Raw genomic sequence first — 17,189 nt, 5'->3', positions numbered from 1 at the left:
GATGAAAGGGTGTGACGTGGAGGAGTGGAAGGGATTAAAGTGTGTGAGGATGAGCATAAATTGGCATGAAGATGCAAGGAAGGAGTTGCTCTGTTCATGAACGAAGTGTGGCAGAGTGGAAGGAGCAATTACAAATGTGTCAGCTTAAGATGTATGTCAAGTTTAAGTTTGAGAAGGTGAATGTGACTGATTGTAGTCTATGCACTGTGTGATGACAGGAGTGAGAGAGAGAAAGGCAGGTTTTGGGATGAGCTGGATGAAGCAGTGGGGGAAATGCCCAGGAGCTATAAAGTAATCATAATGGGTGATATGAATGGAAGATTAGGCACTTGTCCTGAAGATGACATAGTGGGTTGTAATGGAGTGTCAGAAGTAAATGGTAATGGGAAGTGACTGAAGGATATGTGTCAGGAAGGAGGTTGTGCATTTGTAACTCATATTTCAAACACAAAGATACACATAAATATACATGGTATAGAGGGAACGAGGATTGTGTTGCATGGAGCCTGATTGATTATGTGCTCGTAGAGAGGTTGATGCTGGGAATGGTTGCTGATACAAGGGCGTTGTGGAGGTCTGGCAGATCACATGATTGTGGTATACAAGATAAGCTGAGAGGAGTTAGGTGGACCAGGGGAGAGAGGAGCAGTCAGGGACAAAGATTGAAAGTCGAGAAGCTGAAGATCAAAGAAGTGGCAGATGAATACAGGACCAAGGTAGGGAAGGAGTTAGAATCAGTGAATTGGAATGAAATGGATCTGGACAGCCTGTGGAATGCACATGGGATTACTGGTACTTAATTAGGAATGCTAAAGCGATGTGTGGTGGAACAAGAATAACAACAAAGAAGAAAGGTACCGGTATGGCATGGTGGGATGAAAGGTTAAGAGAGCAGTGGAGGAAAAGAGGAAGTGGCTAGAGTGGTTACTGGACAGGGGTTCAATTGAAGTAAGAACTGCATATATTGAGAGCAAGTAGCATGTAATGAAACTAGTGAAGAGGAAAAAGGAGGTAAATTATGATCAAGGAAGAAAAATGAGTGCAAATTACTCAGAAAATAGGAAGTTATTCTGGAAGGTGTGGAAATGTAAAAATGACAGTGGAAATAAATGTGAAAGTGTGGAGGATGTAAGTGGTAGATTATTAAACCATGAGGATGAAGTAAGGACCAGATGGAAAGAATATTTTGAAAGCCTGATGAATGGGAATAGAGAGAGCAGAGCAACTGTAAACTTGATTGGTTTTGGGGGTGTGCAGAGAAGAAATGCAATGATAGGAAACATGACACTCACACAGGTGAAGAACGCTGTGAAATGACTGAAAAATGGGAAAACGGCTGGTGTTGATGAGGTTTATGCAGGGATGATTAAGTGTACCGGTACCGTAGTGGAGAGAGTGGTATGAAGTGCTTGTTGGAGATATGTAAGAAGGCATGGATGAGTGAAACTGTGCCAGCAGAGTGGAAAAAGGCTGTTACTGTATTCCTGTACACAAATAAAGGTGAGCGAAGTGAATGCAAGAATTATCGTGGCATAGGTTTGTTGAGTGTGGTAGGGAAGGTACCGGTATATAGAAGAATTATTACAGAGAAATAAGAGAGATATCAGAAGTCCTGGTGAGTGATGAACAGGATGACTTTAGGAGTGGCAGAGGATGTGTGGATCAAATATTTGCAGTGAAACAGATAGTGTAGAAGGCTTATGAGAAGGACCATAAGGTGTTTATGGCATTCATGAATCTGGAAAAAGCATACAACAAAGTAGACAGAGAAGGATTGTGGAAGGTTTTGTGCATGTACGGTGTAGCCTATATGGTAAGCTGCTAGGTGCCGTCAAGAGTTTTTATGATGGTAGTGAAGCATGTGTAAATGTAAATGGGCATCTAAGTGAATGGCTCATGATCGGTGTGGGTGTGTGAAAGGGTTGTGTGATGTTCCCAGGGTTGTTCAATATATACATGGATGGGATGATGAGATAAGTAAAAACATGAGTAATGGAGAGGGGGGATGCCCTCAGCGAATGGTGATGGATGGAATACCGTATCTCAAATTTGTTGTATGTCGATGATGCAGTGCTACTTGCAAATACCGGACTGGAACTTGGTAGACTAGTGCAGAGTTTTGCTGATGTTTGTGAATGTCGTGCCTTTAGAGTAAATGTAGAAAAGAGTAAAGTGACGGTGATTGTGGGGGAAGGTGACTCTCAGCGTGATGTTAGCTACAGTAAATGGAGAGACACTGGAATTGGTGTGAGAGTTGAAATACCTGGGTACAGTGATAGAAAAGAGAGGAAAATGTGCAAAAGAAGTGGAAAGCAGAGTGACATACCAGTATGGAAGGAAAGTAGCTGGTGCCATGAAAGTTTCGATAAGAAACAGAGGCTTGAGTGTTGCAGCTGCACGAGGCTTACCGTACATGAATGAGTGTTAGTGCCAACATTAACATATGGATGTGAGAATATGATGTGGCATTGGATGATGAATGAATGAATAGTCAAGAGTGAGAGCAGTGGAGATGGGACTGCTGAGGAATGTATGTGGAATACAGAGAGAGGATAGGATACGAAACAATGTGATTTCTGGAAGATACAGTATGGAGTGAGGAAGTCTGTGGACACCAGAATCAAAGAGAGTGTACTGAGATGGTATGGTCATGTGGAGAGAATGAATAACAATAGAGTGGTGGAAAAGGTATAGCCTATTTGAGCAAATTTGGAGGGAGGAGGTGAGGTATGTCAAGGAGAAGATGGAGGGATATGGTGGATAAGTGTATGAGGAAGAGAGGTTTGGAATTGGTGAGGCTAGGGGACTGACAATAGATCGAGCTGGCTGGATGAATGTTGTGAGGAGAAGTGCGTGTTCAGGATTTGGCACCCCTTTATATGGTGACAGGGTCCGGATTGACTCTTAAGGAATACATTTATGTGAAGCTACGGTACGTGGTGAATGTTTTTGGTGTATCAGATAGAGCCAGGATTCTGGGGGCTTGAATGGTGAGTGAATGGAAGCGTGACTCATTGGAGTGGGTAAATTTGGGCTGTCTGGACGTTGCTACTCCTCACCCTGCCCTAGGGTGGGAAAGGAGGTCCGGATGATAATGAAGATGATTTAGTAAGTTAGATGCAGTACCACCAACTATGTTGGTAATTGTATGAATGTTTGGGTGGAACCTGAGTGAGCAATCGACCAATAGTCAGAAGTCAAAAGCAGATTTAACGAACTGCATTGAGTGTCCATTCATTTAGTAATTGAAGTGTGGTCCTACATCCAGGACAACACCATGACAGAACCAGTCTTATTGATGTTGATCTTAAGGCACCAAGATTCCCCTCCAGTCATAACCAAGTCAGTGTCTCTGCTAGTTGGACAGGCCCAGGTTACCAAGAGGTGGTGAGATTTTTGTGAACCTTCATATACACTTTCAGATTGTCAGCTGATATTATACTTGCGGTGAAGTCCATCATCCAGTTTATATTCTGTACAGGGGGAAAATATCAGTAGAAAAAAAATTGGGTTTTTGTTAATTTATTGGTTGCCATCACTACAAATGAAACATCTCTGTGGTAAGAAAGACATATAGAAACAACATACTGTACTATATTTTAAAGTTTTTTGCCTCAAAACTTTCCTCATAAAATTAATTTTGGGCAATATTTGAAACTCCCCAGTTGCCAATATTACCATTTCAGTGGGGTGATATTAGCACTCATTTTTTAAAAATCATAAAATGGGGTACAGCATCGTATTAAAGTGATTGTTATGCAAAACCTTCTTAGGTATTCTAACAAAACTCATAAATTCAGTTACCACATACTGTATTTTTAAAGTAAATATTGTCCTCGTTTCGTTTCGTTTTTAAAGGCTCCAACATGCTTGCATGTGTCGGCCTTGGTCACCTAATGGCGGCTCTCCACGCTGCACGATCCATTGCAGCCTCCCTGTTCAGTCCCTTATCCCTGAGGTCACACTTAACCCATTATATCCCAACTTTTTTTAATGAAGATTTTTCGGGCATTTTCATGAAATTCTTATTGTATAGAATGAATTAAGATAAGACATGCTTGTTACAGTACTTTATTTCCTTCAGTAAGCTTAGAATAAGCTGTCCTCAAAAGAGGACACTGGGACAATATAATATAATCTTCTAATAATAAGCTGTCCTCAAATGAGGACAGTGGGACAAAGTAATACATACTTTCTCTAAATAACAGAAACATAAAAACCCTTGGATAAGACTAAAATTTGGATGAAACTAAATAAAATGCAATCTCCAAAGACAAGTAAACTAAAAAAGGAACAGCTCGCTTCTGTGTATTTACATAAAAATGCATGTATAAGGATGTAATTGTGCTGAAACTAAATAACATGCTATCTCCAAAAGACAAGTAAACTGAGAAAAAAGAATAGCTGGTTTCTGTATATTTACTTTTTGTGATACTGAGCAAAACATTCTACGCAGAGTCTTACATTGCATTTGACACAGTAAGTTCTTGGTTCTTTGAACATGGTTTTCTTTGGCAACGTCTTTGCTGTTGGCGCTTTGCAATAACATGGTCCATTCCGTCATACCGAACATCAGCTAGTTTTGTAGACAGACCAGGGGTATTGCTTTTTCTTCCTATTTTCCCACCTGCATCACCAAGCTTCAGATATGGCACACATATTGCTCTTTTGAAGCTCACTAAATCAAGCTGTTCTTTCCTTCATACAGGAATTTGTGGATAATCCAAGCATTTACAACTTTCATTTCTAACAAACGTATGAAGAGAGGCCAGTAGCACTTCTTTCCCCGCAGAGAGGTTGCATATTTTCCAGCCAACCAGTCATGGTGATCTACACCTTCCATATAGGCATTGTAATTGTTCACAGATGCTCACAGATGCAGGGAGTTAGCAACTTCTAAAACAGTTCAAGTGATGATAAATTCTCTAGGCTTTCTTTCATTTTCTGCAAGCAGTCACTATGATGTTGAGAACGCTCTTTGACCTTGGTATACTGGGGATCTTTGTGTTTCCAAATGGGTTCAGAGGCACAATTTTTTTTTTTTTTTTTTTTTTTTTTTTTTTTTGGGGGGGGGCGGTAGCACAGTGGTAGCGCGCTGGACTTGTAATCGGGGATTGCAAGTTCGAGCCTCGCCTCAGGGCTGCCGTTCCGGAGGGGTAGCTCCCTCCTGTAACCCTAAGCGTGGCTATATAGTCCAATACAGGGCTTAGCTCGGGGGAACTCCATTTCTCCCATTTTTTTTCTCTTTTTTTGTCTGAATGATGTACCTGAACCAGGTTTGTTTGTAGCATGTTCTTCAGCTGGCACTTGTTCAATATGAACTTCTAAGGAACCTGGCACATCTTGAACAGACATCTCACCAATAACATCTTCGCTGACATCCTCTTCATCAGTCAGTTCATCTACATCTGGTGGAACAATAACCACATCAGCTTTTTCATAATTAGCTTCCTCGTCATCCTGTTGATTCAAAATTTCAAGTGCTTTTTCCAGTGTAATTGCAGATAGTCTTGCTTTCGCCATCTGTATCAAAGTAAAGTAATAAATCAAAAAATAGAAGTACTGAAATGTATTGACCACCAAATACTTATATGTGCATAGGTTCATAAAAGCATATTACACCTAAACCATACTACCATCATTCTTTACTAACCTTGAGAGATGGTAAATGTGCTGTCTATGACGATCTATGCAGAAATGAAGCGTCGTTGGATGCTGCAGGCTGGGACATGTAAGAACACGTAATATTACTATATTATCCCAGTGTCCTCATTTGAGGACAAGCATTTTCTAACATGGTTGTGCTCTTGTGTACTGAAAAAAATGAATTCAGTTATGATGCATATGGTAGGCCATCCACTTAACAACATGCGACAGGATGAACATAGATGATTTGGGCTTTGTAGTATTCAGTATGCTTCTTAGTATGCAAACATTTTTGAAGCACCATTTTCAACCAACTTTAGATACCAAGAAATCGCTTAAGAATATGTCAATGAAACTTAATTTTTGCTTGATGTTGGTGAAAACCCACTGAAATATTACTTTTGTTTGCTTTTTTGTCAGTGTTTTCATTAATTGAGTAATAAAATAATATTTTATCAGGTGTCCTCAAATGAGGACACTGGGATATAATGGGTTAATGACCTCGTCCCATGTCTTTCTCGGTCTACCCCTCCCCACCCCCAATATTAACACTTCTCACCTTCCTCACCCAATTATCATCCCCCATCCTCTCCACATGTCCAAACCATCTCAGTCTACCTCTCCTCATCACAACACCAATACACTCCAGTTCCATCCTACCTCTCAACTCTTCCATCGTAAACCCAGGCCTTGGACGAAGGGACGTACTGCACATCCACCTAATCATTGTCATTTCTGTACGTCTGAGCTGGCGAATATCTTCCTCCTTCACTGCCCAGGTCTCACTACCATACAGCATTACGCTCCTAACACATGCTGCATACAAAGACCCCTTAGCACGTAGGGAGAGTCCTCTCAATATCAGGAGAGGCAAGAGCTCCCTGAACTTCCTCCAACCACTTCTCACCCTAGCCAGCACACAACATGTCTCCCAGCACACAACATGTCTCCCAAGTAACAAAACTCTTCCACACACTCAAGAGATTCACCAGCAAGTTCAATCCTTTCACGTCTGACAATCTCCACCTGCTCACCCTGACACGCCGCACACATAAAATCAGCATTATCTTGCAGTCTACCTCTGATACCACTACACCTCTTATGCACCCATTTATCACAAACACCGCACAAGATAAAATTACTCCCCACGCCCTTGTGGCAAACTGTACGTGGCCACTCTCCCTTGTCTTTGACAGTACCGCCACCAACCCTAGATATCATCACTTTTGTTGTATCTGCGTTAACCTTTAAACCCTTGTGCCCCATACCATCTCTCCACTTCCTAAACCTTTCCTTCGCCTCCTTTTCATTCTCTGCAATCAACACCAAATCATCAGCATACAACAACTCCCACGGGAGTTCGTTTCTAAAGTCAGGTGAAAGGGCTTCAGGTACCATGATAAACAACATGGGACTCAAGACTGACCCCTGATGCACACCATCATTCATGGAAAACTCATCACTGAAATCTCCATTCATTCTTACCTGGGTGTGAGCACCCACATACATAGCCATAACCACCCTAACCAGCCACTCCTCCAAGCCAAGCTTTCTCATTGTCCACTTCACCACCTCTCTAGGGACTTTGTCAAAGGCCTTTTCCAAATCAACAAAAACAAAATAAAGATCCCTTCTGCTACCAATATATTTTTCCTGAAGCTGTCGAACAATGAATATAGCATCAGTGGCCCCCCTACCTTGCATAAACTCAAACTGCATATCATCAATATTCACTCTTTCTCTAGTCATACCTTCTAAAACTCTCTCCATTACCTTCATTATCTGATCCAAAAGCTTTATACCTCTATAATTTCCTCTCTCCAGGGCATCACCCTTCCCTTTATACACATTTCTAAACTTAGAAAAAAAAAAAAAATCCCAGTTCATTTCACTAACTTTAGAAAGCTTTTCATTATGCAAGAATACTTAAGAAACAATGGATGCTAGTGATCTTTTTGCAGAGAAAATGAACTATATTGGTAAGTCTTTTAGTACCAAAAATTACATACCGGTACTGTACCGTTAATAGCTATGTAAATACAGTAAGAAATACACTGGTCAGAAACTTCACAGTTTCAGTTTTTTAACTCATCCGTTTCCTTAAAACAAAGCACTTCCCCTAACCATCATCAGCACATGAATTGCCAGTTATCACTGAGCACTTATTATTATTATTTTTTTTTTTGACCATTTGTGTACCAAATTATAAGTGATCCAAAAATCATTCTTACTTGTTAGATAGTACTTTCCCCCTCTTAGTAAAAGATACATCCTCAGTTTTCTCACAATACTGTTTTTGTGAGTGGGGTAGTGGTCTTCTGACTCTGTCTCCTTAAATGTAGGGAGACTGCCCTCTTTGCTATTTATCTCTGTAATTCTGTAATATTCCACCATGTACTTGTCATCTTCCTCATAGGTTTTCTTCAAAATCTGCCCTTTGTAGTGTGTATGTCTCTGGCACTTGGTGTACGGTAGTTGAATACAGTGTCCCCATACAGTGAACGAGTTTATGGGCGGCAGACGAGCTCGTTCAGAGTGAATTCGTTCACTGTGAACAACATATGAAAAAAATAGCATATGAGCGGCACTGCTCCCTCAGGGTCCACTTTTTGAGCCATAGGAATGTACTAAAGGGCCCATTTCAAACACATACAGTTCAGATATATAAAATATGAAACATGGTTATTTACCGTACCTTAGTTGAAGCAGATGGCGGCCCTGATTGGCTTGAATACAGGTGGTTCCAAGGCAGTGAGATACCCTTAGTTTGTCCTCGCCACATCACCTTCCATTCCCTCTTTCCCGTCACCAGTCTTGCCCTCATCACCTGACTGAACCACTTCCCTAGGTGCCCCTACCTCATTAACCTCTCCCATAAAACCTTCAGAGTCCAAAGACGACATCACTGACATCACATCATCGTCTTCCCCAGGAAGTGTAGCATACAATGTAGAAGCAACTGGTTCCTGTTGTACATGAGTTTGGTGGTAGCGTGTGATGAGTGCTTGTTTTCTTCTGTTGACTTCCATATTGTGCCTTTCAGTGTAATAACGAAAAGTGGTTTCTGCTCCACTGAGCACTTCCTGTCTCCTAAGATAGCTGGTTTCAATTGCTTTTACTTCTTCTCTGCGAACATACATTGCTGCTAGAATTTTACTGATCTTAGGCATATAGACATAGGCAAATCTTCGTCCTCCTTTGAATTCTGCTCAAAAGCTTGCTCAGATCTGGCCTCTTGTGCAGTGTCTACTGGTGGGGGAGGGGTTGTTTAGTATGGGAGATGGCGGTTATGGCCTACTCTTTCCCCCGATTTCGTTCACTCAGGGTTCAACATATTCATTTTGGTTTTGTGAACCTGATTACCCCCTGCTCGTTCACTTGGCGAATTATTTACTCTGAATACATTTACTGTGCGAGGGCACTGTACTGTCAGCACGTAGTCCTAGTCCTCTTCCTTTAACTCCAAATCTTTGGTCACTGTAGTCTTCACTCTGTTATCCGTGTTTTATCCTCTGTGTTACTGGTTTCATCTACATCTTCTTGGCTTTGAACCTCAGAGACTGCTACTGATACAAGTGATTCCTCATGTGGCTCATTTGTTAGGTTAATTCATCTTCAGTATCACTCTGTTCTCTTCATACGTAAACAAATTTACATATGGTATTAGTAATAATCACTCGAGCAGCACATAATTCAGCTCCCACTGGCAGAAATCTATTATTTAAACTGCTGCTGGTATTACCTCACCAGTTACATTGATATTACCTCACATGGGAACAAGACTGGTAAGTCTATATAGACCATATTACCAGATATCAGCTAACTGTTTGTGGGAAAAAGGTACCTCATTGAATCCATAGTATGCACGAGGTGTATGGGTTTGATCCAAGTGGGCTGTCTGAGTACCACACGCAGACCTATTTCCCAGTGCAATTTTCAGTCTTTGGAATGTTTCATACTGTATTTCATTTTGTTAGTCAGCAGTTCTCAGTACAGTATAATGAACTTAAAATTGTTTTCAAACCAAGCCTTTCATCATAAGGAGCACTGTCATTATTAGGTACTGTCAAAGTGGAGGGAGAGTGGCCATTTCTGGTTAGCAACAAGGGTGTGAAAATTAACTCCATCTTGTGCAGTACAGGTATTTGTGATAATGTCAGTGGGTACATAAGCTATGTAGTGGTATTAAAGGTAGACTACAAGATAATACGGTACTGATTTCATGTGTGTGGTTTATCGGGGAGAGCATGTAGAGATTTTCAGTTGTGAAAGGATTGATCTTGCTGGTGAGTCTCTTGAGAGTGTGGTAGAATTTTGTTATTTGGGGGATGTGCAGTGTGCTGGAGGTGGGGCTGGAGATATCTCTGTGGTTAGGGTAAGGAATGGTTGGAGCAGGTTCAGGGAGCTGTTGCCTCTCCTGATATTGAGAGGATTTTCCCTCCATGTTTGGGTATCTTTATATGCAGCATGTTTTAGGAGTGTAATGTAGTGAGACTTGGGCAGTAAAGGAAGAGGGTATTCGTAGTCTCAAACGTACAGATATTACATTGATTAGGTGGATTTGTAGTGTGTCCTTGAATGTGAGGTCTGGGCTGGGTTTATGATTGAAGAGTTGAGAGGAAGTTTGGGACTGAAGTGTGTTGGTGCTGTGATGAGGAGGGGCAGATAGAGATGGTTTGGGCATGTGGAGAGGATGGAGGATGATTATTGGGTGCAGAAATTGAGAAGTGTGAATGTTGGGAGTAGGGTTGTGGGAGGCAGATCGAAAAAGACCTGGGACGACGTCACAAAGCGTGAGCTCAGGGATGGGGACTGAATAGGGAGGCTGCCAGAGATCAAGCAACATGGAGAAGTGCCATTAGGTAACCAAGGCTGATGGATGTCTTATAATGATACAAAACAATACAGTACCTCTTGAATAGCATGTTCCAAGGGTCAGTGACTGAGTGAAAGAATGCTTTGTTATATTTTATTTGGTCTACGTTTGAACAGGCTGTGTTTGTGGCTTCAAGTTTGTGTGTTCCCTAGAATGGAAAACTGTGTGCTGTTTATATTTTCAGTACTTTTGACTATTTTTAATTTACCGTGAAATCTTTTTAAATTTACTGTGAAATCTTTCCTGGTCTGCCTGTCTACCAGTTTTGGGATGTTCAGTTTCTTTAGTCACTCTTCATAGGGTATGGTAGGTGCTTGATTGCAGATACACAGTTTGTTGCGTGTCTCTGCATATTTTCCAAGATCTTCCTGGCTTGTTTTAGATGCAGTGGCCAGGCCTGGATGCAGTACATCAGGTAGAGGTGATTGTAGGTTATATACAGGGACACAAATCCTTCCCCATATATATAGGTGAATGTTTGACAGAAGTCTCATCATGCTGTTAGCTTTGGTTGCAGTCCCTCTGTTGTGTGTGCTGAATTTTAAGTGAAAAGGATGCCAAGATCTTTTTACTTGGAGTCTGCCTGGATGGGTTGCTGGTTCAGTGAATAAGTGTGTTGAAGATTGTTATGAGTAGACCAGAGTGTAAGGTTTTACACATTTACCACCATGTAATGAAAGGACCTAGGTTTTTTGTCAGCCTTCTAGTTTCTAGATTTTTTTTTTTTTTTTTTTTTTTTTTTTTTTTTTGAGGGAGAGTATGTCTTCCTTGAACTGTGACTTCCCTTATATCTTTGTGTTGTTTGCAAAAATTTGACATTTTGATTTTAGTCTATTTGGAAGATCATTGATGTAAATTTATATATATACAGTATATATATATATATATATATATATATATATATATATATATATATATATATATATACTGTACAGGTACACTACACTACACTACAATACAGTACACAAAAAAGACAGCAAGAAAAATTGTACAGGACTGAACACAAACCAGCAACCATTGCCAAAAATTATTTAAAGAAAAATTTAGCAGATGTTACAGGCCAAAATAATTGTGAAAACTTAGCTGCATACACTACTTTATTCTGTACTGTACAGAACTAATCTCATCAGGATCATGAGATGAGGATTCAGACAGTGCAGAAGGAGAAGTGGAAGGAACAAGGTCAGGAGACTGGAGCTGAAGAAGTGGAAGGAACTGGGTCAGGAGCTGAAGAAGTGGAAGGAACAGGATCAGGTTGGCGGAGCGCAGGCGATTTGAATTGGCGATGACCGGTATCCGGAATATTTTCGACTCCCTGCCGAATCGAGTTTGCATTCCAGTTATATGGATGAACCGGTGCATTGGATGATGGTTAATTGAGCTTTTACTGTATACGGTATATACTGGTATTTATCTATCTATCTATCTATCTATAGCCCGACGCCCTAATCCCGCAAAGGGTGGCCGCAGACAAAACGCCTCCAAGTCACTCTGTCACCCACCATTTGACTCCCCTCCCCCCAACTCACCCCCCCCTCCCTCATATACCTCTCAACTCCATCCCTCCACCTCATCCTCGGTCTACCCCTCCCTCTCCCTCCCTCCACCTCACCTACATACACCCTCTTAGTCAGTCTTTCATTCTCCATCCTCTCCACATGTCCAAACCACCTCAGTGTATTTCTCCTAATCTTTTCAACCACATCCACATCTACCCCACAACGTTCCTTCACTTCTTCATTCGTCAACCTGTCCCTCCATGTCACTCCACATGCTCCTCTCAAGTAACTCATTTCCACTGCTCTCACTCTTGACTTGTTCCCCTCTTGCAAGGTCCACGCCTCGCTTCCATACGTCAGGGTAGGGATCACAATACCATCATGCAGTGACTTCTTAACTTCCATACTCACCTCCCTATTTCTCATCACTGCTTTCAGTGTGCCAACAACCTTCCTTCCCTGCTGTACCCTTTCACGTACTTCATCCCCCAAAGTTCCATCCTTACTCATCACACTACCCAAGTACTTGAATGCACTCACATTCTCCATATCCTCACCATCCAACCTCACTGCACACTCTGTGACTTCATTCCTCTCAAACACCATAACTTTACTTTTGTTTACATTAACTTTCAGCTTCCTCCTCCTACACACTGTCCCAAATTCATTCACCAAACCTTGCAACTCCCATTCATCTTCACTCAACAATACTGTATCATCAGCAAACAGCAACACCGGAAGCTTCCAAATCTCACCCTCATTCATTAGGGCCACCCCGACATCCACTGCCCTACCTTGTACCTCCTTTACGACCCCATCCATATATATATTAAACAGCCATGGTATTTATAAACACATATATATATAATATATATATTCTATATATATATATATATATATATATATATATATATATATATATATGTACTGTGTGTATATATATATATATATATATATATATATATATGTACTGTGTGTATATATATATATATATATATATATATATATATCTCCCTTGCTATCCGATTGGGTTACGTTCCTGAATAGGGGATCGTAAACCGAGCAATCGTATACTGAACTTAAGGTTTAATGGGAAAAATAGGGATGCGTTCCTAGACTCATATTTATGTGCCCTTAAACTATACTGTACCATATACATGTATTTTATAAATAACAGATGTTTTATGCACTTGTACTTACATGTCACACAAACTCGTCCCGGCATCGTAAACACTTGTTCCTCACTCCCTCTTCACCCAAAACACTAAACAACCGACGGAAGGATTGACAAGGGAGGCTATAAATAAAAGATGTTTTATGTGCTCTACTTTAATGATAACAATCGCAAAGCAATGAAAAACACACATCCAATTTAGAATTTGAAACATTTTCAAAAACACTGACTTATAAAACTTACGTGTCACACAAACTTGTCCCGGCACTGAAAACACTTGCTCCTCACTCCCTCTTCACCCAAAACGCTAAACAATCGACGGAAGATTTGACAAGCTCGTTTCACCAGCCTTCTTAACGTTGGCAGCATTCTTAATCACTGTTTATACCGCAGACTGGGCCAGACCAAGGGCGTGAGCAATGGAGTTTACCCCTTCGCCTCCCTCATGACGCCTAAATGATGTTGAGCTTGGACTCCAAATTTAAGCTCTTCCTGGCTCTCTTAGGCTTAAGATCAGAGGCACTAGAGTTTGCAGGCCGCTTGGAAGACATCACGGAACTTGTACTTGAGGTTAAGCGAGAAATAATAGTGAAAATCACGTCGCTAATGCACAGGAATACAAAGCTAGTGAATCAAATGAGAGTGTGGGAAAGACTAGGCTGAGCCAGGTTTGCCAGATTTTTGTGACCAATAGTAGCGGTAACAGGCCTCAAAAGTAGTGAATTTCGGTATAAAGTAACCCAACAATTATGTACAATATATATACATATCTATCAATATATCTATCTACAGTATCTCTCTCTCTCTCCACGAGTATATACATACAGACGCAAATAATTTAACTGTGCACAACTTACCAGTTGAATGCTGCTCCATTAATGCTCCTGTAAGGTTGTTCGAAGTGATGTAAGGCTAAAGTTAATTAACACAGAACTCCTTACTTACTGCATTAACTAAATTTACTTCTTTTTCTTTAAATTATGTCATTTCTTTTACATTCGTGGACCTAAGCTGTTTTCTTCTTCACAAAACATAACTCTTACTGTTGGACTTAGTCATTTTTTCAACTTAACGAAAGTATTTTAGAAACTAAAGGAAAGTGTTTTATTGCACCTCAATATAATTACATATTTGAATGATTATTCAGCAAGTCTCCACGACCACCTCTTCACAGCTGAAGATTATCAAGGTTTGCTCCTGCACCCACGAGTCGTGGATGAAGAAAACACGACTGACTGGGGTGGTAATCTCATACGTTCAGTTCGAATTAAATAGCCAGTCAGGGATTAATGCAAGAGTGCGAGAAATTTCAAGAGGGATGATACGATAAATTATAATTCATTATCTTTTTGTGTCTTCAATAGGTAATTATATTAGGCTATATTTTAAGTGATACATAATCATTAATCAACCTTTGACTTTCATCTCATTAGTAGCCCAAGTTAGCCCAACTTACTTTTAAAGTAGCTCAAAAAGTTGCAAGTAGCTAAATTCAAAATTTAGTAGTGCAGGGCTTCCAAAAGTAGCCCAATTCGCTACTTGTAGCCCAAGCTGGCTTTGATGGGTGGCCGCACCATCATCCTTGGCGTGGTGATCGCAATTCCAAACAAATGCTTATCGACTTGCGCTTAGGAACGCTTGACCGACCGCGCTCGTGCGATCGTAAGTGTGAGCCAGAGCAATCGTTTAGAGAGCCAAGGGTACGGTACTAAAGAAGATCGATCGTATACGCGAAATATTGTATACAGAGTGCATCGGATAGTGAGGGATTACTGAATATACAGTATACCTGTATATATATATATACTGTATATACATATATTTGGGGGAGGCAGTGGCTCAGTCGGTAGAGAGGTGGCCTGCGGTCCTACTGGACCTAGTTTCAAAAACTCGCTGGGGCAGGAAACAGTTTAAAGATTTGAAATTCATGTAAAACAGACTTTACTGATCTACCAGAAGACCCGCCGACATGTCGTAAAAATACCCTCACTAATACCAATACACTAGTCCTGTATGAGACAGCCCTAGCATGTATTCAATATGGATGGTGGGTGTTAGTGCCGAAGTGGTGACATGTAGAGGTGTATGATATGCAGGACTACTGGGCCCTGGGACCAGGCCGTGAAGCCTATGCCCAGAGTCGAGCATATTAAAATATATTTATATACGGTATATACACACATATATATATATATATATATATATATATATATATATATATATATATATAGATATAGATATATATATATATATATATATATATATATATATATATATATATATATATATATATATATATATATATACGGTATGTACACATATATGTATATACTGTATATATACGGTATATACACATATATGTATATAGTGTATATATATATATATATATATATATATATATATATATATATATATATATATATATATATATATATATACACATATATATATATATATATATATATATATATATATATTTTACTCTGTATAGATAGATAGATAGATTAGATAGATGATAGATAGATAGATATACACGAGTATATATATATATATATATCCACCATCCCCTCAGTAAATGTAGTGCTGCTCTGGTGTCTGCCCCGTCCTCTCCTCCATCCTTTTTTCCTTCCATCTTCTTCTATCTTTCTTTCCTTCATTCCTTCCTTGTCCTTCTGCCTACGGGTGACTTTGCACTCCCTCTTCTGTCTTTCATTCCTTCATTCTTTCCTCTTCCTTCTGCCTATGGGTGACTCTACACTGAGTGACAAGCCAAATGGTTTCCTGTACACCAGGAAACCATTTACTACGCTGGGTGGTGACCATATAACCAAATTTTGGCACCTGGTGGTTTAGTGGGTAATTATTGTGCTCCAATTGGATTGAGCTAGTGAAGGTTTATATCCAAGGGGTGGTTGGGGTTTATTGCTCATGTAATGCCACTCAGGGATGAGTGAGGTTGGTCACTCTCATCTTAAATGTCAGGACCAACTGCCTAGCCCCCGGGCTCCTACGCTCCTCATGGGGCAACGTAGGAATGGATGATGGATGGATGGATGTATATTGTATACACTATACATGTATGATGATGTATTATATCATTATATCCATTATAAAGGCCCCAGCATGCTTGCATGCATCAGCCTTGGTCACCTAATGCTGGCTTTCCACACTGCTTGTTCTCAGGCAGCCTCCCTGAGGTCACGTTTAGTGACCTTGCCCCAGGACTTTTTTGGTCAGTCTCACAACCCTACCCCTAGCCTTCACATTTCTCACTTTCTGCGTCCAGTTGTCATCCTCCATCCTCTCAACCTGCCCAAACCATCTCAGTCTATCCCAACTCATCACGACACTGGTATTATTATTGTTATTGTTATTATTATTATTATTATTATTATTATTATTATTACTGTATTAGTATTATTGCAGTATTATTGTTATTATTATTATTACTGTATTATTATTATTACTGTATTATTATTATTACTATTACTGTTATAGTGATAACCTGATTATCTGGGCTATATGGTGTGAAGGAGTGCCCGAATAGTCCAAAATCATGTTTAATCCGTCAGAAACAAAACACATGTTCAGGTACTGTGCTTTGTTGGTGGTGGAGTCAAGGATATGATGATGAAGGGCATCACCAGTATCACAAGCACAAAAATAATCCATGGTCATAATGGTAGCTCAACATGAGGAGTAACAGGTGAACTTGCTATGATGAAGGTCGCACACGTGAGTGATCCAGTCTCACAAGGCAGGCCGGAAGGCGTGGGTAGGGGTTAGACTCACTCCCACTCATCTATGGCTCACCCGCTAGCAACCAGACACTTTCTGTTTAAATGGGAGCTATCATATGGATAATTTTATATATTACTGTACCACTGTATCATTCACTCAAGTCCTGGACGTGCTGAAAACTGAATGTTTCGAACATGGATAATCAAGCTTTCACTGTCTTTTATAATTATTACAGGTTACTGGGTGAACAGTA

At 40.3% G+C, this 17,189-nt stretch overlaps 1 protein-coding gene across 1 annotated transcript in view; it reads left to right on the top strand.

The window, feature by feature from the left end:
• Positions 1-17,189, top strand: part of LOC145392087 (uncharacterized) — a 181,951-nt gene that overhangs the window by 5,940 nt on the left and 158,822 nt on the right. The window lies entirely within an intron of this gene.

Source organism: Coenobita brevimanus, chromosome 21 (genome assembly GCF_032717465.1).
Source record: "Coenobita brevimanus isolate Jiangsu-jjx chromosome 21, ASM3271746v2, whole genome shotgun sequence".
Lineage (NCBI taxonomy): Eukaryota > Metazoa > Arthropoda > Malacostraca > Decapoda > Coenobitidae > Coenobita > Coenobita brevimanus.
Note: the sequence above shows the minus strand (reverse complement) of the source record. Positions and strands in the feature narration are given on the sequence as shown.